This window comes from Aethalodelphis obliquidens, unplaced genomic scaffold, assembly GCF_003676395.1.
Source record: "Aethalodelphis obliquidens isolate GAN/ISIS:26980383/991018 unplaced genomic scaffold, ASM367639v1 scaffold12, whole genome shotgun sequence".
In the NCBI taxonomy this organism is placed as follows: domain Eukaryota; kingdom Metazoa; phylum Chordata; class Mammalia; order Artiodactyla; family Delphinidae; genus Aethalodelphis; species Aethalodelphis obliquidens.
Window position 1 is genome coordinate 39,463,534 of NW_020837956.1, and position 25,741 is coordinate 39,489,274.

Genomic DNA, 25,741 nt, shown 5'->3' on the forward strand with positions numbered 1-25,741 from the left:
TCCAAAAAAATGTTCAAAACTAAATGTAATGCCTCTGACTTCTTAGAGAATCAGCTTACCTACCATTAACTGATTAAGATGACCACTGTTGAGTTTTCTCTGTTATGAAGTCCACGGGAGATGCTTTTAAATTATTAAAATTACGTCATTCATGCTGAGTGCTAATAAGACTGGATGGTATCTTAGGAACATGAATTTGGGAGAGAGTCAGATCTTAGTTCAGTTTTTGGCTCTGCCACTGCATGACTTTGAAAATAGTCTCTACCTCCTCTGACCTTCAGTTTCCTCTCCAGGAGATCACAGTCCCTACGACGTCAAGTTGTTCTAAGTTTGAGACAAAATCTGTAAAATGCCAACACAGGGCATGCATACAGTGGATGCTTCTTAAATGGCAGCTCTTATTTATACTATATTAAATGAAAAATTAATATTCCCAACAGAAACTGAGACAACTTATGTAGACATTTCTTATAAGGTCTTTAGGTATCTGTTATCATCAGTCGATTACGTTTATTTATTTTAAAAGAATAAAATGCAATTATCCATAACCAGGTGGTTATAGGTTAACCTTCAGGTTAAAAACAAAAAAACAGATCAGTAAAGAATTCATAACATCTTAGAATAGGGGATTTTTTCCACTTTTAGAGCGGCTTTTGGTGAAAATGCAGAGTTTTGTTGAAATGGGGAGGAACTTGTGGTTGAGAGACCTGGTTGGATCCTGTCACTTCTTAGCTCTGTGACCCTGGGCAAGTCATTCAACTGTCTGATGGCCCCAAACCCTTTTTACAGCCACAGAATAAGAATGGTAAGATTTACCTCTTTGCAATGTTTTAGTAGTTTAATAGGATACTGTTAACATTTCTGATCAGTGAAGTTATAAAATTTACACTGGTCCTGTTTAAGCCTTGCAAGATTACAGGTCACTGAAAAAAGGCTGTAAATCAGACCAGAACAAGCAGCATGAGTCTGGGGAAGGACATACCACCCACAAAAGAAGACAAAACTCAAACATCTCTGGATCCCATAAAGAGAAGGAACTTGATGGCCTATAGAGAGTTGCTAGAATAATGCCAGAGGACAGAGCATGTAAGGAAAGCAAGTCAGAGCAGTAAGATGAATGTTGAGTAGGTGATCACAACCTGAGGACTGTCCAGAATTCAGGGTTCAAGACCGAGCTGTGGGGCAGTGACAACCAGCCATGAGAGAGAACCAGGGAGGGAGATTGCACATGCGAGAACTTTCTACAGGTCCAAGCTGCCTTCCCCCAAAATGGCCCGAGCACTGGCTGCACTCACTTCTTCTGATGTGTGTATCTTTTATAAAATCACATCCTGCGGGCCTGATATTCATAGGGCTATAAGTGTCATCGGAAGCCTGGTCCCATTAGACATAAAACATGTATCACGTTTGGCCTGTTCATACCCAAGAGAGGGATATCACATGTTAAAAAGACAATACCAGACATTGTTGGAAAGTTGGCTTCCATATATCAAGAAAATCGGGCTTGGGTCTCCTGTTTGGGTGCTCAGACAAGAATGGAGCTCTTGCACCCACAGTGTCTATTGAGTGAACAATCTCCTAAGGTTGTTAGGAATTCTAGTACAGCAATGACTGAGAAATCTTTTTTTTTTTTTTTTCATGCTATTCCCTCCATGCTAGAGGCTAGGATTACTAAACTCTATTCCAGGTGCAGTACTGACATTCATCTTTCTATCTACCGTCCTCTGATGTGAAAGAGATCATTTCTACTCAAACACTTAAAGCCCGTGTTCTCTGTCACATTCGATGATAGGATTTCCCTTGCCTTTATTAGGTTTACATTATTCAGATACTGTATAAAAGAGCCATTGTTTTACTAAGTTAGAAAAATAAATTAAGTCTTTGAGTGGTGGATGACTTTGATAAGAAACTCTATTGGCGGAAATATAGGGAGTTGATATTTGTGATGTCTGTTTAACTCAAGGTATTTACCTGGGACGGCTCCAGCTAGGCAGTTTCTATGCAGGCAGCCACTGGCTCTGCAGGTCGAGCAGCTTTTCTGCTCCTTTTGCTAAATGGGGTGTTAGTTTGCAGTACACTGATTTAAAGCATGAGCTCTCTGTAGGCAATCTCCCTCATGTGTGCTCTGAGGATTTCAGGTTGGATTCCTGTGCCAGATGAAAATCAAAACTTTCTTTTGTGGAAAATAAGTTGCTAGCACTTGGGGAGGGTTCTAATGAAAGAACCTGATCCAAGGTTATTCAGAGAAGGATGTCACTACAACCCGACAATCATTGGTTGAGCACTTTGTCATGGCAATAAGTTGATCTCAAGTAAAGAACTAGAGACAGCAAAAGAAATAATTAAAAACTAAGTTAAAAATAACATTTATTAAATGTCTACTTCAAATTAGTTTCTATGCTAAGGATGTTACATGGATATTTATTTAATCTTCTCAAACCCTCTTTATAGATGAGGAAATTGTGGCTCAGATAGATTAAGCTATGCACCCAAAGTCATATTCCTAGAAAATAATAAACTGACTCCAATGTCCATGCATCTTCTGTTAGCTCAGCTTAACTCTGTGACTTTCATTTTCTACTATCATATTATACAATACTACTCATGACGATTAACCATGAGTGATGGTGTTGCTTGACTATTTAGATTGGTAAGTGAACCAGTCACAAAGGTTTACTTAAAAATTGTTTAAAAAACAAAAGAGATATTTATATATGCCTATATTTGATACTTGTATGAATAAAATATTTTATGGTGTAATTATTCTTTTTAAAAATTAATAAACATAATTTTGGAAATGAGTGGAGTTTTTAAGACTAAAAATGAAAGAAACTAATATAAGGTCTGTAATCTACTTGATAAAGTTGTTTCTCATGATGGTACATGTTAACAATTCTGTTACCACTATATATGTATACTGGAGTTGAACAATTAAATATATTAAGTAAACAGCAAATTATCAGAGTCCAGTTAATCACTGTTTGAGTAGGAAGTTACAGATAAACAAGGAAAGAAGGCTAGAAGGATTCATCTGCTGATGGATTAGAGTTAAAAACATTAAAAAACTCATAATTAGCTTAATATAGACACAGAAGGTTACATACAGACATATTTATAGATGCATGTATACACACAGGTTAGCATACACACATGTACACACACATATCTCTTCTTATTCTGTCAGCCAAGAGGGACTAGAAATAATGACACCCCTGTAGTAATGAGCACACTTAATCCTCATTTCTTGGTTTCTAATACCATTCTCCAGTATAGTGGACCCAAACTCCTTGGAGAGTTTCCTTATTCTAAGACAAGAGCAGAAATTTTACAAGATGATCCTGGAGCATCTTGGAGCACCAGAAGATATAATAGTGAAAACACACACACACATACACACAATGATGGGACACAGGAGTCAACTGAAAAAGCTTCTGATGGCCAAAGCTGGAAAAAATTGAGCAAAAAAACAAAGTAGTATTGAACTGTAACCCAAATCATAAAATACCTACGAGTCCATACTGGTGTGAATAAATGACTAAATAAATACATGGAAGAGAACAAATAGTCCATACAGAAAATTCCCCAATAATTTAGATACTCTGCTCTCGGGAAGATGAAGAATAATTCAACACAACTTAAATGTGGGCTTCAGAGTGATTTGCTTCCAAATATTATTGTGTAGAAAACAGGGGGTGGCAGGGGGAGAGTAACTTTACAGCAGAGAAACCTGACAGACACCTCAGGCAGGTGGTCACAGTCAGCGCCAACAAGGATAAGTCATATCCATAGTCTGTCCTTTACGTGGGAAGATGAGAATGGCACTTTACCTCTGAGGTCTTCTCCAAGGCTGAGAAAAACATCAGATAATCCAAATCGAGGGGCATCTACAAGATATCTGACCAATGGTCTTCAAAACTGGCAAGGTCATAAAAACAAGGGGTCTGAGAAAATGTCACAGAGGATCTAGAAGTGTCACGACATGAAGCTATAAGGTGATATCTTGGAATAGAAAAAGGACATTTGGTAAAAACTAAAGGAATCTGAATAATACAGAGCCTTCATTAATTATAATATATCAAGACGGGTTCACTGACTGTAACAAATGTTCCATACTAAAGTGAGCTGTCAAAAATAGGGGAAACTGTGTGTGAGAGGCCTGGGAACTCTGTACTACCTTTGCATATTTTTTTCAAAAATCTATAGCTGTCCTAAAGTAAAATTTTATTTTAAAAATCAATAAAGAATTTGAAATGCCTAATAGATTAAGTAATTAAATACATTTTTAAACTCAGGATCACTGCATTTTTTTAATGGTACAATCAGATTTACAGGAAGAACCAGGTAGAGATTATATTGTAGGGACAGAGAAGAGAACCTAGGGCTTTAAGTGCCTGCAGGTGGCGCTACACCCTGATCACTCTCTTAGCCAAGGACCCTACTAACCAGGTGGCCACAGATGTTAGGCTTCCTCTCACATCTCTCTTCCTGGGCTCTGAAAAGCAGAGGGTATGCCTTGGATCTCCCATAATAACCAAGCCTCTGGACACTGGAGCAGGAAAGGTATAGGGTAGGTGGGTGTGATATCTCCTGTGTGAAATGACACAGGGGTCCATAGCACCTGTCAGAGGTCATCAGGGTGGGATTTTAGGCAAGTGTTCTGGCCCGCGTGTTTTACTTATGCCTAAGTATTTGTATAACCAGAGTGAATTTTGTCTTCTTGCTTCACTCTTAACTGCATTCTAGCTCCTGGACTAGAACTCAGATTAATTGAAATAAACCTCACTAATTGGCTGACACAATATTTACAGGTTTTATCTCTGTGTTCCTGAAAAGTTTTCTGTGGCTTACAAAGTTATATTCAATGATTCTGAGAGAAATTGAAGACCAAATACCAGGTGAACAATAAAGGTTGTGAGGAAGATATAAATAAAACCATGAGTGGGAGATTACTACATAAAAACCTGCTGTGAGGCTCTGACATTTGCTAATAATGGACCCAAAATATGGTTCTGGATTTTCTACCCAGCGACATATGAAAGGAAATATTATTAGATGTATAATTCACATTAAGATAAACTTGGGTCAGTTGGAACAAGTACAAAGGAGGCTTTCAGGGTTTTGGAAATATTCTGTTTCTTGGTCTGAGTACTGATTACACAGGTGTGCAGGTTGTGGACATTCACCAGTTGTATACCTCTATTATGTGAAACTTTCTCTATGCATATACTACCTCAACATGTTTTTAAGTCAATAAAAAGGATTCAAGTTGAGAAGAAATTGAAAAATATTAAAGGAGATACTCAATAAAGTGCATTTATTCAGAAATTAGGAGGCAACGAAATATCAGTTGTTTCAGTTGCTTTTGTCCAAGTTCTTCTGAGGAGAGCACCAAACAATATGTTAAATAATGCACACCACGCAGAAGTCTTATCTTTGTCTGTTTGAAATAAATACATTAATACATTAATGATGTTCATAGAGGTGTTTATTTAAGAATCTCCGTGAAAACCAGTGGATTCACAACAAAGTCTTACTTGTTACAATTCTAAGAAAGTGACTCCAAAATGCTATCTTATGGAACACTTGGTCTCCTCCTGGTCTCCAGCAGTAGCCGTTTACCTGTCTCACTGCTAATCTCTTGCCCCAGCACAGCTATTTACTCACAGCAGAAAGAATGTGACTCCCAACTCTCAGTATAGAACCTTCCAGACCCTGCAAGATCCATCCCTGCCCACCTTGCTAACATCTTTTCTTGGTATTGTCCCCTCTGTCCCAAGCTTTGGTCGCACTGAGAAAACACTTGGCTCTAAGCCATTCTTCTTTGCTGCCTTTGCACTTGCTGTGCCTCTGTTTGCGATACAGTTGCCCCTTGATATCCGTGGGGGAATGGTTCCAGCCCCGCCCCCCATACCAAAATTCACAGATGTGCAAGTCCCTTATGTAAAACGGCCTCGTACAATGAGCCCTCCACATGCACAGGGTCTGCATCTGCAGTTGGTTGAACCCGTGGGATGCGAAACTCGAACTCAGATTGTTCTTTTTTTCAGATATTTACTCTTAGGCTTCCTTCCAAAGATTCAGATCTCAGCATAAAGACCATCCGTTCAAAACCCTTCCCAGATAATACTCCCTTTGTCATTTTCCCACTCTACCTCCATTACTTTTAGTTTTCTTCATAGCATTGATTAATATTTGAAATCACTATATTCTTTTACTTATTTAATGTTTCTTTTCCAATGAGAATATATATTTCTTAAACATAGAAATGTAGCCTATCTTTTTACTGCTAGGTCCCAAAATTCTAGAATGGTGCCTAACATATGGCACACAAAATAAATGTCTGTTGCAAAAACAATTGGATGAATGAAGAGAGTGTGTAAATTAAGGGATCCGATGCATCTTTCTTGTGATTCCCCCTAAACAGTGTTATTCTCAAATAAGCTTTTGGCAAATATGAAATTGAGCACTAATTTCAAAGCTATTCTGGGCAATTGCCTAGGAATAGCTAGTCTTGGTTGCTGGGTACTTATAATGTCCTATAGTTACTTAGTACACTGGCAGTAATACTAAGTAATACCATTCCTTGGTATTCCCTTTAAACCACTCTTAAGTCAATAATATCTTGCTACAAGTAACCCTGGAGTATTTCTAGAGTTTTCCTGTAAAATCCTGCTTGACTGAAAGTCCTCTATACTTGCGCATCAGTCCACTTGATTTTTGTTTTAGAGCTTATGTTTGAACCCATGCTTGTGTTTTTTTGCCCTAGCATCTTAGCCATCTGAAAGACATCTCAAGTTATTTCATTTTTAGTCCCTCTGAGGGAGTGTGCATCTCTCCTGTGTCTTTCCTCCTCCACCCCAGGGTTTTCCCCAAGTAAATTTAGTAAATGTCACAGTGTTCGCATTTTACTTAAGATCACTCCAGGTATACCTTCAAATCCAGAGATGATCCCCCCCAATTGTTTTTCTAAGATGCAGTAACAAAACACCGCCATAAATTGAATTTTTTTTAAAAAAAAAAAACTATGGATTCCTACAGTCCTGGGAGGCAGAACACCAAGCCTGGAGGAAATGTGTCTGGCTATTTGGAATCCTGTACACAAGTTTGCAGCTGGAGGCTGAAAGACTCCAGATGCTCTCGGATGTGAGGAGCTAATACCTCGACTCACCTGCTACTGAAGAAAAGGAAGATTTTTATTATCTCACCTGAAGTAGGGTGGCTCCAGGATAAAATGCTTATCTGTGTCTTGGGCATCTACCTCTCTGCTCACCTCTTCTCAGGTGAGCCCACCTCCTGGCTTCAGGATAGAGGCTGTGATGCTGGACCACATATTCACGCTCGTCCACATCCAGCAACACAAGGGACCATTGCTTCCTGTGTGTCTGTTTTCTTTTGTTTTGTTTTAATTAAGGTTTTTCAGTTTTTCAGTCGACCTGCCCTCACATCCCTCCGGTCAGAACTATACCACACAACCCACGACATAAACCAAGTACTGGCAAGAAGAACGGAATTATTATGATTGGTTTCGACGAGTGGGGATTTATTGCGTTGATTCAAGTGAAGGGCCATTTTTTTTTCCTTTAAAGATGGTTATAGGCACCTAAAAACTTCTTTAGGGGCCTGTTAATGGAAAACAAATGGAAAATGGATGTTGTGTAGAAAATCAACCAGGGTTAATAGGGAAGGTGGGAAGACAGACGGAACATGGTTGAGGATTGCTTGCCAATGCCCACAGGCCAAGTCAGCTTCTGGGGGAGCCGCATGGGTGGAGGTCTGGGGCAGGTGTCTCCAGGGGAAGGAACAGCTGAACTGAGAGGGGACAGGTTGAGCACTGAGTTGGTCGCAAAGACAAGGACTCAGGTGGAGACAGCAGCCTAATTATCAGACGTGGAGGGATGCCAACACAGGCCTGCCAACTTTCCAGACTCCTCTCCATCTGGTCGGCAGCCAGGCCCTGCTCACCTTTCCCCTTCGACCTCTCTGTGTTCACACTGTTCAGTCCGCAGTGAGGACCTGGCTGCTTGTCTCCCCCGTGCCCTGGATCCTAGTAAATGCCTCCTTCTTCATCCCACATTGGCTCATTCTCCCTCCATCACAGCCTGTGTCCACTACATTGGAGCCTTGGATGACTTCAGCCCCCTCACTAGTCCTGATCCTTGAAAACATGCCATGTATTATTTTAGCTCTGGAAAACGTTCTCATGGCTGGGATTATAGTAGACACTCATTAAGTTCTCGCTCAGCTTAGCTCTTTTAACCCAAGGGGACAGTTAGTCCAGGAACTGGAATCCTGCCACATTTGCATTCTAGGGACCAAATGGTTCTGCTTGATGAAGAAATTCCATTATAAAAAATCTGGGAAGCAAGCATGACCAGCTTCTTATGGATATATGAGATGCTGTATTTTTACGTATTTTAATTTTTTCATAGCACAACCAAGTGCTTACCTTACAGCTTTGGAAACCCAGTTTGGTTGAGGTTCTAAACTTTAGAGTCACTGTATCTTATATCATTACATAAAAGATTTGGCTTTTAACATTCGACTTTGCTCTGTGAATCCATGGAATTACCTTTCTGTTACTTTACAGCTTGAATTCAATTGAAAATAATATAATATACATTTAAGGAAGATTGAGCAGAGGGGTTATTTCAGTCTGAATACACGAGTGACTAGCTATTTCAAATAAATATCCATTAAATAATAGTAATCTGTATATGAATCTTATCAAAATGCTTTAAGGCAACTACAGTTAATGAGTTGATCATTATTACTTTTGAAAAAAAAAAAAATCATAGCTTTCCAGAGAAAGGGCTGTCTTTTCTGAGTGAAACTCTTACAGTCTGACTATATGCAAAACGCACTGTTAAGTGTTTTTGTGAGGTTTTGTTTTAAGTCTTGATTTAAATAGGAACTCAAGATTACTAAGATAAAAATTTGGAGCCGCAGTTTTGGACATTTTGTAGCCGTGTGACCTCTCTGAGCCTGAGTCCATTCTTAAATTGGAGTTAATAACATTTATACATCCTCTCTCAAACTGAATATGGTGATGTGTGTGAAGTGCTTTACAAGAACTGAAATTCTGTTGATGTTGTTATCTTTGGTAGCATTGCCATAATACAGAACTTAGAACAAATTTGATAATGGCCTCAGCATGGAGCTCGACTGAGGGCGTAACAGCCAATTCCAAAACAGTTGTAGGGATTTGGGAATACCATTCTTGGCTCTTCAATCAGAGCGGATCCAGGAGTCAGGGGTGAAGGAGGGGACGTTATTATTATTCCTGTTAGCGTGCCTCTGTCTGGTTTTATCTATAGAAGAAACACACGTGCCTCCATCGTTTATGAAACAGACAAGATACGTGAATATTTACCCCATTATCCATGTATAGCACCTGAGAACATGAGTTGTAATGTCACCACATAAGTTTTAGTTGATTGCCACTGCTCACACACAGACAGCAAAGTTCCAAGGAACTGGAGAGTGTGAGTGGAAGCAACTTGATTAGACACACAATGTTCCCAGGGCAAGAATTCAGTCAGTACAGCTACGTTAATAAATTCCTCCTCTGCCTCAACTTAACCCTACCCACACCCCACACATAAGCAAGCCTGACCCCAGTTGCACAAAACGTGTGTCATCAACTGTCATAATATTCTCACTCACATCTTTCTACATTCATATATGCTGTTCTCTTTGCCTTGAGTGTCCTTCCTTCTCTTCTCCACCTTGAAAGTGTATGTTTTTCCCCTCAAGATAAGCACAAATGACATTTGAGTCCTCTTAAAGAGTTCCAAGTACAGCTAGTGACTCGCTTTGTTTTATACTCTTAGTGTACTGTTAAATGACCTCACTTATGGCATTTTTCACACCTATATACATGCTTCTTGAAAGTCAGATGGACGGAAATCTTTTTTTTTTTCCACTGCAAGAGACACGGTACTGAATAATTGTTGAAGACGTAAATACATGACTATATAATGCCCTATGTGCTTACAAGGAGAGCATAACGATGGAAGATTTGAGAGGCTTTGGCTCCTGGAAAGACTCTTAGCATTTGGACTCACCTGGAGAACTCTTTGAAGTGGAGAAAAACCTTAGCATCCTCTATCAACCTCTTTTCAAGACACAAAAGCAAGTAGGATGGGACAAGGCTTGTTGCTGTCACTGTTTTCCACACTAGCAAATATTGGTGGATCTTGTCCTAAAAAATCTAATATTTTAAAATAAAATATTTCTTTTAATTCTCCTTTTAAAAGACCAAATCTTCTTTGAACACAAACCACCAACCTTCATGCTCTCTTGTTGCTGTCACCAACCAAATGCCCACTTATTCTTGATGAGCCATTAGCTCTGTTTTACTCTCCATCACTTCTCCTGGTATCTTTCCACTTGAATATTAGCATAAATGATCCATTCAGTCCTCTAGAATTTTACAACTTCCTCTCCAATGATCATTCTTCCCATACTCAGCTCAGCTACCCACTGTCATGGTCATACCTGGACTTTGCCAAGGGGGTTTGCAGTGCAGTAACCTTCCACTTTTATACTCTCCACTGACCCTGTTCATCGTCGTATCACATAGTCTATTTAGTTTAGCTCAGGCCTGTATTTGGAGTTGGGGAAGCACATGAAAACACGTGGCCCTAACCTTCGAGGAGCTCAATCTAGACAAGAGTTGTGAATAAACTGAATACTGCATGGTGTCTGCTCTGGGAAAAAAGAAATAACTCTTCCTGGGAGGACTAGAGCAAAGATTCAACTAAGATGTAGAGGAGAATGGAAGTCCAGCAGCCCGAGAAGACAGAGGAGGAGACGCTTTTCCAGGGAACAGAAAAGGAGATGAGCTGTGCACATGGTTTCTCCACAGACCCCCGTGTCTCTGGTGCACAGCTGGGGCCTAAAGTTCTAGAAGGAAACGGCAGAAGGTGAGATTGGTCAATGACCTCACACTTAAAAAAAAAAGTTTTACCAGTTTATATCTTCTCCTGATCATTTGTTTTGCTTTAAATGCATATTTATTTATTTATTTATTTATTTTAAATTTAGATGTGTTAATTTTTTTTAACATCTTTATTGGAGTATAACTGCTTTACAATGGTGTGTTAGTTTCTGCTTTATAAAAAAGTTAATCAGCTATACATATACGTATATCCCCATATCTCCTCCCTCTTGCAACTCCCTCTCTTCCACCCTCCCTATCCCACCCCTCTAGGTGGACACAAAACACCAAGCTGATCTCCCTGTGCTATAAATGTATATTTATTATATATAGATAGATTATTATATATAGATAGATAGATGTATATATAGATTATATATACATTTATAATTAAAATTATATCTATAATGCATATATTTATGATACATATATTTTTATATATAAAGTTTTAAGGTAGAGTTCTTTTCCAATCCATTACACATTTATTTTTTGAAATCTATTTAAACTTAATAAAAATCAGGCACACAGTTATCTGTGAGGCCTTTTCAGCTACAAAGACACTGCACTGTTGGGAGTATCTGAAGATTGGAAAACAGCTTCATCAGCCTCTTCACACTGCAAGCTTATTGCCCTGCTCAGCACCTGAGGTTGCCGAAGACCCAAAGGTAAGCTCACCAGAATTCTTTAGAGTTTTTCTCCAGAGAAAGTTTAAAAATTTCAAGGAGAAGGACCAGATGAATGGTAAGGCACTCACCTTTTTACAGAAAAGCCATCTGGAGAAAACTTGTGTCCTCACTAAGCACTGAAGCTGAAAATGATCCACAGTTATAAACCTGGGAACTGAACCTGGCCCCTGTCACTCAAAGCACAAAGAAACCCTCTTCTGTGATTGATGCTGAGACAGAGGAACCTCATTTCGACCGTTTGGCTGTCCCAACCCTCTGTCCCTGTAACCAGAGCTGGCTCAATTATGCCCCATCACAAAGAACAGATAGCAGGAAGGTCAGGTTCAGGGAGGGGGCTATAATTTTAGAAGCACTTCCTGTTATGAGTCTGACTTTTGATCTCCTGTGATCACTCAGACCAGTGAATTGAAGCAAATGGTATGCATGAGTCACTTTCTGGTGGGATCACTCCTGGAGTGTGGTCAGACGTCTGGAAGGCTTTTTTCCCTGCTGGCTTTAGGAACTACTTAGCCAGTCCACTTTGCCCTCAAGTATGTAGCTTGGGCAGCATTTGTCAGGAATACATATGTAGTTGAACTGAAATTTATGATATAACAATAATGTCCTGTAGCATCTTTCTACTTAATCAGAACAGAATTGCTCTTAGGAGCTACCTTCAAACTTTTCATTTGGAAGATGAAAAAGAGTTTTTCTGAATCAACTTACTAATTAAAGACAGGACTGAGACCAGAACCCAGTCTGTATGGCTTTCAAAATAAGCACTTTGTGTGTTTACTAGATCAGACTTTCTTACAGTGCCTTGTCAATCAGACATCTCTCAGGTCTGATGGGATGTGAATCACAAGAAAATGGAAGCCAGGGTAGACTTTTTGAAGCAGGCTGCAATAGAGTTGAAATTCATTAGATATGAAGGGCCAGTAATTGAGTTTCATAGTTAGAATTCATTTTCCTTTTATGTAAAATAAAAGGTAATGGCTTAATTTGTGGTTTCCAGGCAATGTCATCTTGTTCTGAATTGCCAGAGAATGTTTTAAAACTTCAGATTTCTGTGTCCTATCCTAGATCTTCCAAATAACTACTTTGAAAATGATACCAGGATTTTCTCTCTTTCAGATCTCACAAAATTCAAATAAGCAGTAAGATTTCCCTCAGAAGTCTGATTCAGCTTTCATATTCTATGATATTAAATCAGTATTTCTCAAAGTTTGCTTCTACTAAGAATGCTTTTATAATCAAGGTTGAGAAGCAGAAGGACAGATTGGGAACAGAGTCCTTATCTTTGGAAAACTGATCTTGCATCCTCAAACGTGAGGCTTTAAGAAGTCTTTGACTCACTGAAATTTGTTTAGCTCAAATTTCCCAAATGTACACAATAGTTACTAATATCTTAGGAGCTAGTCATCTTCAGAATACCCTTTTAAGAAAATCTAAATTGTTAAGACATTTATATTGATACAAATAAACAACCTTGTAGTTTTAAGAAAGAATATTCTCGCATCCTCAAAACCGGTTGAGAGACTTGAAGTGAGCTTACAGACCAATTTGTTTAATCATCTAAAGGCAGATTTTCTCATAAGATGATATTGCTATTGCATATGATGTTAAGAATTGAATGCTCACAATTAAAAATTGGTATCCGAGGTGTCGGACACTTTAATCCAAGTTTGCACCACCTCCTGTTTCTACTGTGAGAGAAGCTTCTCCAGCCATTTCTTCTGAAGAATTCTTTATTTTCTCCAGTAGTCAGAGTTTCACAAATGAGCAGTCTCTCCAGGCACACCTTCCTATTGGAGCTTTGCTTCCTTTCTGCAGTTTATCTCATTGGGTTTTGCAAGTTTCCTCTAACTTAGATGAAAAATTAACTGGAAATAAACACCCCCAGATGGCCACAAAGCCCTTCTGTGCAGAGCTCCAGCACTGCCGACGGATTCTGAATTGGAGTCAGACCTGAGCACAAGGCATTTGGGGTCAGCACAGAATGACCCGCCTCCTCTGGTTTCACTTAAGCTCAAATTTTCTCCATGGAGATAGCACATACTTCTCAGATTTGGTTACTTACTCCATGAAGGGGTCTCGTTTGTTCTAATGTAATTTTTAACCTCTCAAAATGTTTTAAACTTAAATTTCCCCCCTTTATTTTTAACAACATATATTTCTTAAAAGAGGCCTCCTACAAGGGAAGTTAGCCTACTAAAAATCTGGTAAAATGTAGAAGTACTAAATAATCAGATTCCTAAAGATCTGATCAAAACAACTGGTCTTTAAAAAAAAGAAAAGAAAAGGAATAAAAGAGATAGAGGACTGGTATTCTGCTGTTGGCATCACATCTGCATTTGCTCATGGCGCCTGCAGAGGTCTTACAGGTTCTCCTTTGGTGCCCTCAATCTACTTCTCTGTTTGAAATCAACCTCCTGGTTCTTCTCCCAAGTCTTTTCACTTATTGCTGCTAAAAGCGATAATGGCAAAAGCTCCAAAATAATTAAACCTCTTTTTTCCTTTCTTCCTCAATTCCTTTTATTCTCCTTCCTCCCTCCCTCCCTCCCTCCTTTCTTTCCTTCCTTCCTTTTTTAATGATCCATCAATAAATTCTTACTGCACACTGAGTTCATGTCGGATGCAGTCCTGTAGTTAGGGATACGAAGGGAAGAGCACAGCTGTTGCACTAAAAAATTGGGCTAGTCCATGTTACTGAGTTGGAAAAAAAACATCAACAATTACAAAATCCTAAATGGTGAGAGGCCTGTGGGAGGACCTGCAAGAGTGAGCACAGGAGAGCCTTGCTCCAGAGGCTGGGTAAAGGGGACCCCGTGGAGGGCAAGAGTGGAGAAAACCATTCCAAGCAGAGGAGCCCACATGTGGAGCATCTCAGAGATACAAAGCAAGTCTAGCAGAATTGAAATTGGTGTTGCCTAAGCATAGTGAGCTTCTGGGCCAGGGGTAGATGGGGTGTTGGAAATGAGCCATCCTCCAAGTGCAGTGTGCCCGGTTGGGAGGCTGGACTTCATCGGATAGGCATTAAGGAGAGATGCATTTTACTTATTTATTTACTTATTGTATTGACGTATAGCTCATCTACAATGTTGTGCTAGTTTCTGGTGTACAGCAAAGTGACTCAGTTTTACATATATGTATATTCTCTTTCATATTCTTTTCCATGATGGTTTATCGCAGGATATTGAATGTAGTTTCCTGTGCTATACAGTAGGACCTTGTTGTTTATCCATTCAATATATAATGGTTGGTATCTGCTAAGTTCCAAACTCCCAATCCAACCCTCCCTCATCCCCCTACCTACTTGGAATCATATTTTAGGTTCCACATATAAGTGATAGGAGTGATGCGGCTTTAACATTGTAACACGGTATGGACGCCACCATACCATAGAAAGTGATGTCCAAATACATAAAGATGTGTGCTCTATATACATAACTAAACTGCTATGAACTGTCTACACTATGCATTATAATGACCTCAAGTAAATGCACACTGTTACATGTACCATTTGTGACTATATAGAGACACATTTGCTGATAGATGATGTGTCCCCATGTATTCAAAATAAATTTAACCACACTTTACAAACACTGATTAACACAGTGACCAGAAAACTAAGAATAGAATCAGTCGAAACATTTCTTCTAACTTTGTCTTGATCTTCCCTTTTTACATTTTTGTTGTCCATTTAACCTAACAAAATCTCTTTTAATGCTTAATGACTTCTTTACCATCTTTTTTTTCCTAAAAGAAAGAAAATATTTTCCGTGAAATAATTTATTTTAACGTTTAATGACTTCTTTACCATCTTTTTTTTCCTAAAAGAAAGAAAATATTTTCTGTGAAATAACTTTAGAAACTTTTGTGTCTCATGCTGTTAACTTTCTCCATAGCATTAAACTCATTTTTTTTTTGAGGAATTGTTTGTTTGTTTTTGTTTCTAATTAAATGCATTTTCTGGTTCAGGGCTTCTGACAATGCCACCCCCCAAAAAAATGTAATTAAAATCACACTGGTCACAAAAGGAGACTTTTGGCAAAAGCATTTTTTTATTCCCTTCCTGAAAAAACATATTCAGGACCTTGGCCGACCTGATTTTTATCTAACTGGCTGAAAGGCCCAGGAGCTGTAAGCCGTCCACCCTGCTTGTCTGCCTGCCAACCCTCCGGAATTCAGAGGCCTCTTCTCAAAAGTTCAAAGACCGACTTCACATAGTCTAAAGCTTATTTTGAATCTGCCTGAGGGAAGCACTTTGAGGTTAATCCCATGGCCTAAGTCCAAATGAGAGGCAAATGGAAAGCTTTTCCAAAAGTCTCGCCTCAGATCAGCATCTCAAGGTGCTCCCCAGAGCGTCCCTTGCCCCGGGGAAGGGGGGCTTGCTGGAGCAGGTTAGGAGGGGGGAGTGATGAACATTTACAGGGGGAGGGCTGAGATGGACTTTTTAGAGAAGAAAATAGAAGAAGCGGATGGCTGGGCTTGTTTTCCTTCCAAAGATCCCGAGGTACGGATGTTATAAAGTCACATTATGTTTATTTTGCTTAATGATATGATGATTAAAGCATCACACTTGGCAAATTTCTATCTTAATGCCTCACAAAACAGCTGGAAACTTTGCTAAAATATCCAGACAAACCTGATAAGGAAATGTTAGTTTTCCCTTTCGGAGAATTTCTTAGAATGTAAGTAAAGGTAGATTGAGCCACATAAAAATATATGTGAGGATGTGAGAGGAGCTTCTCACAAAGTAAAGTATGTCCAGAGAAAGGTTCATGATAAATTGTTAGCTCTGGACAAGAAAGAACGGTTGGAAGGACGGAAGGAGGGAGGGAGGGGAGGAAAGGGGGAGGGATAGGGGAGCTAGAGGAGGGAGGGCATGTGAAGGTGGATGAAGACACAAGGGCACCATCGTGGAATCAGGAAACTTCACTCTTACCTTGATCTTTCTCTCATTTACTGGTGAACCTGAAATAATCCCTTTTCTCCCTGGATCTCAATTTCTTTGTCAGCATAAAGAGAAGAATTGGAGTAGATACATTTCCCCCACCTTTACTGAGAAGGAATTGGCATATAGCATTATTTAAGTTTAAGGTGTTCAACATGAGTATTTAATATAAATATATATCATGGAATGATTACCACAGTAAGGATAATTAACACATCTGTCAACTCACATAGTTACCATTGTGTGTGTATGTCTGTGTGTGTCTGTGGTAAGAAAGTTTAAAATCTACTATCTTAGCAACTTTCAAGAATACAGTACAGTATTGTCAACTATAGTTACCATGCTATGTATTACATCCCCAGGACTCATTCCTTAGAGAGATAAGTTTTAATGTATGTCTCTTCTCTCTCTAAAATTCTCTTGAGTATGTATGTGTATGTTGCAAATCACACTTACAATTAAGCAGGTAGCGGAAAGAAAATTTCTGGAAGGGACAAGACTGTCAGACTGTTGTCTCATAAAACAAACAAAAAAGCCAAATATTAACATCTTATTCAATTTTTATTTGTGCCTTTGCAATTTTGCATTTGGAACTTAATATGTTAATGTTAGTTATTTCATTAGGGTGCCTTCTTCTTTTGGACTTTGAAAGAACAGAATACTGGTAAAGAAGCAGAGATATGTCCTTTATTCAAGACTGATTTCTTGAAACTCTTTCCAGTGTCTTAGGACACACTTGGAATTTCCACATAAATGTTGTTACTTAGCTGGCAGACTTAAATATCTCCTAAATAAATACTTTAATACTTTTAGAAGTTCTGTTGTATGCTTTTAAATGTTGGTGTTATAGCACTGACTTTTCTTCTGTACCTGAGTGGAGATAAGGCAGAAAAAATAATCACAGAGAAAGGAGTAAATTCATTGATTAGGGGGTTATTGTATCTATTGGCCTTAGAAAGTTTCTATGCCTGAATTGAAATGCAGTCTTACAAATGCAGATCAAGCCTTGAGCCTCAGAAGAAAATGTGTGCTAAGAAGTGGAATAGAAGGAGCTTTGTCAGACCGGCCACTCTCCCGCTTAGGGTGCCTCCGTACCTCCTTGGTTTGGTCCCTCACCAACTAGCTTCCTCCCCACCCCTCTCCACAGACACACACACACGCACACACACACTACCTCTTTCACCAACCAAATATATCTTGTAGCTGCTTTGGACAAAGTGTTCACTTTGACTGGATGCTCTATCCCACCCTCTTTAACTGGCCAAACTTTTACTTATAACTCAAGACTCAGCTTGTGCCTCCTCTTTCAGGAAGTCTTCCAGGTCCCTCTCCTAAGCTCCCTAATACTTCATCACATCCTTTTTGAGCTACCCAAGGGCAAGCAACGTGTAAGCTGTCTGACATCCTTGGTCCTGAGCCCTGAGTAGGTACCCCATGACTGTTTGTAATTTGGAAGTCTAAGGAGTCCTTTAAGATGTTTTTGTAACCATTTTTTTTTTATTGAAGAATAGTAAATTTACAGTGTTGTGTTAGTTTCAGGTGTACAGCAAAGTGATTCAGTTATATGTATGTGTGTGTGTATATATATATTCTTTTTCAGTATCTTTTCCATTATAGGTTATTACAGATATTGAATATAGTTCCATGTGCTATACAGCAGGTCCTTGTTTATCTATTTTATATACAGTAGAGTGTATAGGCTAATCCCAAATTCCTAATTGATCTCTCCCTTCACCCCTGCTATCCTCTTTGGTAACCATGTTTGTTTTGTGTGCCTGTGAGTCTGTTTCTATTTTGTAAATAAGTTTACTTGTATCATTTTTTAGGTTCCACATATAACTGATATCATTTGATATATGTCTTTCTCTGTCTGACTTACATCAGCTAACATGATAATCTCTAGTTCCATCCATGTTGCTTCAAATGGCATTATTTTATTCTTTTTATGACTGTAATATTCTATTGTATATATACACCACAACTTTATCCATTCCTCTATTGATGGGCATTTAGGTTGCTTCCATGTTGTGGCTATTTTAAATAGTGCTGCAATGAACACTGGGGTGCATGCATATTTTTGAATTAGAGTTTTCTCCAGGTATATGTGTAGAAGTGGGATTGAAGGATCATATGGTAGTTCAGTGTTTAGTTTTTTAAGGAACCTCCATAGTGTTCTCCACAGTAGCTGCACCAATTTATATTCCCTCCAATGGTGTAAGAGGGTTCCTTTTTCTCTACACCCTCTCTAGCGTTTATTTATAAACTTTTTTTTTTTTTGCGGTACGCGGGCCTCTCACTGTTGTGGCCTCTCCTGTTGCGGAGCACAGGCTCCAGACGCGCAGGCTCAGCAGCCATGGCTCACAGGCCCAGCCGCTCCGCGACATGTGGGATCCTCCCGGACCGGGGCACGAGCCCGTGTCCCCTACATCGGCAGGCGGACTCTCAACCACTGTGCCACCAGGGAAGCCCTATAAACTTTTCAATGAGAAATATACCCCATAAATATTTGCAAATTGGATGTCTAAGTAGTCCTTTTAGATTAGAAAGCAAAAAAACACAGAGAGAATTTAAGTTGGGAAAGAAACAATAAGCTGCACCCTATCTAAAAATCAGGTGTTCACTGCTGTGGTCCATTGGCTGGATGGAGGCTCAGTGATTTTCTTCTGAACATTGACATTCATGTGGACAGCTCTGGGACACTGACACTGGGATACAAGGGAATGGAGACTTGTTGGCACTCACGCCCTTCACTTTGTAAGGTCTTGTATGAGACAATGGCTTAAGTCTTCAGTAGACTGAAGGGTTAACCAGTGCCTTCCTTCCTAGTGAGTCGGCTTACTCATGGGGAGTAACTCACAAGCAGACAATAAAGACAGGCCAAAAATCTTGGGTCACCAGCGTAAGGCTGTGTTAAGTAAGGAAGAATTAGAATTGAACATAAATTAACGAGGTTATGACCTAATAAAAGCTTTCCCACAGTTAAAGTTCTTTGAAATGGCTTTTTGCTTTGCTATGTATTTTTGAAAATCAATAAAAATTAATACTAATGCTTCTGGAATGAATAAGGGGGGAGAGGCTACATTGTAATTTCTAGACATCATGCTGAGTGTGCATTTCTGGCACTGAAAGGAGTGACCACAGCCCTGGTAACGGCTGGAGAAGGGTGATGGAGAACTCTTGGTCTGGACACAGCCAAGCACCGTGGTTGTTTTAGGCCTTTCTTCAACAATCTCATAAACAACAGCGAGGTCTCTAAAAATCATTCTTGGTTTGGGTCGGACTGATGTTAAAAGAAGAGGAAACCTCTTTTTAGCAGAGATTTATTTGTAATTGCTTTGAAAGATGTTGTATAAATGGAATGTTAAAAGAAGGAAATTAGATGACTGCCTGGCATGCCATTTATTGAGGAAAGAGGAGGCCAAATCCATTCCTGCATGCTGGACCTGGCAACCAGGTTTTCCTCTCCACTCAGCATTACGTCAGAAAGCCAGATGGTTCTGTGGGTCAGGAGGAAACTAGAGTGGAAAGAGCACCTCTCCTTGCAGGACATGGAGAAATGTGCTACCACTGCTGTTTCCCAGCCAAATCAGGCGGCACTTTAGAGTCTGTACTAAGGTGGTTTTCTCTGTCTCACATCTTCTCGCCTTTCCTGCCAAGTCATCAGGGGCAACGTTCAATTCCCCTACCCCAGTCCTCTACTAGAGTCAAGTGGGTCCTTAAAGATCCCCATAGAGCTTTGTTCACACCTGTTTGTTAAGACTCTTCACAGCCCTGCCATGGCCTCTGTCAAACCACCATGGCATTTATAACATACACCTCTGTTTCATCCATGGTCACCACCTCTCCCATTTCTAGAATGAGAGAGCTTAGCTGGGGCCCAAACATTAAAGACATCATATATGTATGTAGGGATGTATTTTTCACTTGTTGGTTTTTTTTATTTTGAGTATGTGTAGGAAATTACACCCATACAAGCTGAGTGTTGTCTTGGCATGCAGTTGAATCTGGTTGAATATGAAACTATCTATAAGAAAAGATTACGACTTATGGAAAACTGGTTGAGGACAGTTTTAATTTGATGGTTGAAAACTGGTTGAGAACAGTTTTCATTTGAAGTAAGGCCCATGATGTTATGCAGTTTCTGTACAAGACTCAACTCTTTCGCATCTGTATAAGTTCTAGTCTTTCTGGGGAGATTGCCCAGGTACACTTGCACTTCCCTCCCAAATGCAAAACTGAAGATGCCAAGAGCATCCAGTGCTGGCTATACTCTGTCACTGCGGAGAATAAATCTTGGCCTTGGGGGTAAAGTCGACATTGACCTATGAATGGAATCATTGGCATCTTCATTAGTAATTTTAATTTTACCATGAATGTATCATACGTAAAAGAGTAACTGTATATAAACATATATACACATATATACCATTTGCTTATATATGTGCATGTTGATAAATGGCTTTAAAATAATAATAAAGCCAATTATCTGTATCCAAACCTTAAATTTATTGTATTTAAAATATTACATTTACCTCTGAAGCCTCCAGTACACCCCTTTCCAATTGTATCTTCCTTCTTATCAGAAGTAACTAAGAATCTGTAGTTTATGATTTCTTTAGTATTTCCACATTGTATGTGTAGATCCCTACTGTGAATGCATATAAATGAAACAATCCCTGATCAAATTTTAGAAATAAAATCAGACTGTATGTGATCTTCATCAACATACATTCTTCTCTCAATGTGAATATTTTGAGTCATCTATATTAGTATGTATAGCTGTAATAGATTCATTTTAAAATCATTTTATAGTGAAATTATAAATTTACATTAATCCAATTAATATTTGCTGACCTTGGATAATCCTCATTTTTTGACAACAGTATCTTTTTAAAAAGATATGTGTTCAATTCTTTGTTGATAAGAATGAAATGGATTTTTCTACAATTAATATGCTATGCTTACATTATTTTGAGTCAACTTATGAATCAAAACACCCAGGATGATGTTTTTCTGATCAATGCCTCAATTAAAAATCAGACCTTTGCAGAACCAAACCTCATCTTTAAGGAGATTCAACAACAGTGGTGAGGATCTGATTCCTGGTGGTGGATGGTCTCTTCTGCAGCTTTGCTGAGGATCACCAAAATGGGGCACGGTTACACACACACGCACACACGTCACACTAAGAAGCACAGTGTTGTAAAATATTAGATGTTTAAAAATATGTATTTATGAATTAAAATATTTTGAGCATCTACCAACTGCTGAGACACAGCTCTAGATGCAGCATGTATGATATAAACAAAAGAAGTAAGGCCCATGATGTTATAAAGCGTAAATTTAGGTGCAAAAGATAGACAGGAGACAAACAAGTAAACTTAATTATTTCAGAGAGTGAAGATGAGGAGAGTAAATCAGCGTAATGCAAGAGAGGGACCAAAAGATGAATGGTGAAGACTGTCTACTTCTAAAGCAGGTGGAGAATGCCTCTCCAAGTAGATGATATTTAGACTGAGACCTAAATCATAAGAAACAACCAGTTAAGAGACGATCCAGGGGAAAACTGTCCAGATGGTGGGCTATATTATACTATAGTGATGACTCACGCTAACTTGACCACAGCTGTTCTACATGAGAAGGTTATTATTGGATCTGCTAGGCCAGCAGAATGTTAATTCATCATACAATGGAAGTGGTACATACGGGATTGGGTCTGAGCAAATCTAGAGGACATGAGATAATTACATGGACAGGATGCCTAACTACTTCTATTACACCTCTCCAGTCACCTTTCTGAACAGATGCCTCTTCCTTAACCTACCTGCTGATAAAGAAAAATTGGGTCCAGTTTACAAATGAATCATCTGAAAATGAACTGCTGCCACAAAATAACCCCATTTGTGTTGGACTTGAAAGCGGTAGTAAAAGGAAATCTTTATAGGCAGCACTCTGAACAGTATATTGCTTTGTCATATAGGAGAAGAAAATCATGTGGTCCAAATGGACTCCTGACCAAGCAAGAATGGCTTGGATGGTTGAGCAAAGGAAGACAAGGAGATTGAAGGAGGTGGGTGGATCTATGTGAATGTGTACAATGTGTGCAAACTATTTGTGCTTTACATTTTGATATTAAAAGTGTGGTAATTATTACATTAATAGTGTCTGCAGAGTGTCTACGGAGAAGTCACAAGCAGTATTTACAACACATTGCTTCTTACCTTGGCCCACCTAGTGCTTCTCCAAAGGGTCTGTAAATGGAGTGGTCATGGTGGCAAAGATGGAAGCTTTGTGTTGACCCAGTAACACAAACTTCTTCTCACCAAGGCTAATCTAACTATTGTCAGTGCTGAAAGCCCAAACTGCCCACTGCAGTGACCAACTCTGAAGCCTCAACATGACACTTCATGAAGACCAGGAAAACACTTGGTGGGAGGTTAATTTCATCAGACTTCATTCATCCTACAGAGGAAGTGATTCATCCTTATCAGAGATGACAGGTCAATTGTAGGAACAAGAACACAGACTGTGTCTTGTTATATTAACCCTCTCAAGTTGTCCACCACTTTGAAGGCTCTCTGTCAGACTGGACTTAATGGAAGGCAGGAGCAAAGGAGTAGAACTAGTATATCGTTGGTGACCCATCCAGGTCTCTCAGCTCCACTTTTCACCTAGCTGATGCTGCAGTAACCACTTTTGCGCAGGTGTGACATGACAACCCTTAGTCTCAGCTGCACTGCCTCTTGCTTTCCTAGCTCCCTGAGCTCCTGAGATGCCCGTATCCATGCATGCACAGCCGGGAAATGTGAGGGAGTTAACAGCACATAGACCATTGAGCAATGGGGGCAGGAACCACCAAGAAATGCTTTCACTCTTCTCACTGTTTCATTCCTTTTCCCTGAAATCGCTCCTCAGAATTAACCATCTAGATCAGCCTTGTCTCAGTTCTGCTTTCCAGGAAAGCCCAGGCAAGACAATATCTATTATTACCCCATATGCAAATGAGGAATTTGAGGGCTTAAAAAATTAAATAATTTGCCCAAGGCCTCAAAGACAGTATAATATAGCCAAGAATTAAACTTATATCTATCTGACACAAAAACATATTTAGCATCATCTTTAGAATCTCATGATTATTACAAAAAATTTGCCTTGGAAAAATTTGCACATCATTATTTAAGAATGTTTTATTTTTTAAAAATGTACCTTAATTTCTACTACTCTTTCCATAAAAAACAAATATGTTAAAGAAATTAAATCTTGAAATTGGAATCTAATTACACTATCATAAAAAGTTCCAAATATAATAAAAACGTTAAAAATACAAGTGATGAATCAAGAACATGTATTTTAATCAAGAAAGTTGAGTCTTATACATGTAAACTGAAGCACTTTGCTGAAACTAACACAACACTGTAAATCAACTATACTTCAGGGCTTCCCTGGTGGCACAGTGGTTGAGAGTCCGCCTGCCGATGCAGGGGACACAGGTTCATGCCTCGGTCTGGGAAGATCCCACATGACGCAGAACAGCTAGGCCCGTGAGCCATGGCCACTGAGCCTGCATGTCTGGAGCCTGTGTTCCACAACGGGAGAAACCACAACAGTGAGAGGCCCGCATACTGCAAAAAAAAAACCAAAAAAAAAGACCAAAAAAAAAAACTATACTTCAGTAATAAAATTAAATTAAAAAAGAAATGAAAATTGAGTTTGAATCTCAGTGTTTCTACTGGATTCTGGAGAAATTGTTTAGACTTTCTAAAATTTGGTTTCCTTAGTATAAAAATGAGCATAATACTTCTACTAGAAGACTTTATAGAGATAAATACAGCATTAATCTCATTGCCTGAAATACATTAAGTAGCCAACAGATATTTATTTTCTTTCTCCTTTGACTAAATCAATAAAAGTTTATATTTTACTAGACATTAAGAATAAACCTACAATATATGATGCTAAAAAGGAGGTAACTGGAATCAGAAAGCAGAGAGAAAAATCAGTTGTGTAAATAAGTAATGTGTTAATTGTAAATATAATGAAATAACATTTTGTGGAGGCCTGGCCTTGGAGCCTGAAGCTGGGCCGTGTCTTAACTGTGACGATTTTGTTGGCTTAATGAGATTTTTCCTGTGGTCCTTACGCTGGTGTTTATTCAACTTCCTAGAGAAGAAGATCCTCCAAAGACAATGAAACATCAACTTCTTAGACAGGAAACAGATCCGAAAAAAATAGCCAAAGAAAATGCTTCAAACAAAGAAGCGTTAAAAGGAAAGAAAAAACAAACGATGAAATCCAAAAACAAAGGAATACAGAAGATGTGAAAACTCACAAAAGACCACCTCATGTGGACTGGAAACAACAGCTGGACTCCTCACACCCGGAACTGAGGCTCAGCTTTGCCTCTGGCTCCAGTTATGAACCATAATGGGCATCCCTGCTGGTGTCAGCCAGGAATGGGGACCCTTGCTTTAGTCTGGAGGTGGAGTTTCATGACCATCCAGATGGCCTCAGCAAGAAATCTGTCATGTAGGTGACCATTCATCACTAAACCGCAGGGGCTTTAAACCTGGTGGGAGAGGTACACAGTTTATGGAAAGAGAATATATATTGAGCCAGGAAAGAAGTGGCTTTATTTGTGTGTGTGTGTGTGTGTGTGTGTGTGTGTGTGTGTGTGTGTACTTGACCCTGCCACGTGGCATGCAGGATCTTAGTTTCCTGATCAGGGATCAAACCTGTGCCCCCTGCAGTGGAAGTGTGAGGTCCTAACCACTGGACCACCAGGGAAGTCCTGAAATTTCCTTAAATAAATTAAATGATAACATAGATAGATAGATGATAAATATGCAGAAAGATTAGAGTACACAGCAACATCTGTGTATGTCCTAGTGTCTTAACAGAAAGCAAAAGGTTACTGAGGGCAATGGAACAGACATTGGATTACTAGTAGTTTCCAGCAGACATTGGATTACTAGTAGTTTCCAGCAGACATTGGATTACTAGTAGTTTCCAGCTGCGGTGTGTTAACTGGGATGGTTATGGCTAAGAACCAGGAGTCACACACTTGATCACTTATTCTGTGCTAGACACTTTATGTACATTGTTTCATTCAATCTGCACACACGCCTATAATAAGATCAACTATTCCCATTATACAGATGAGTTAACTGAGGTTAGGAAAAT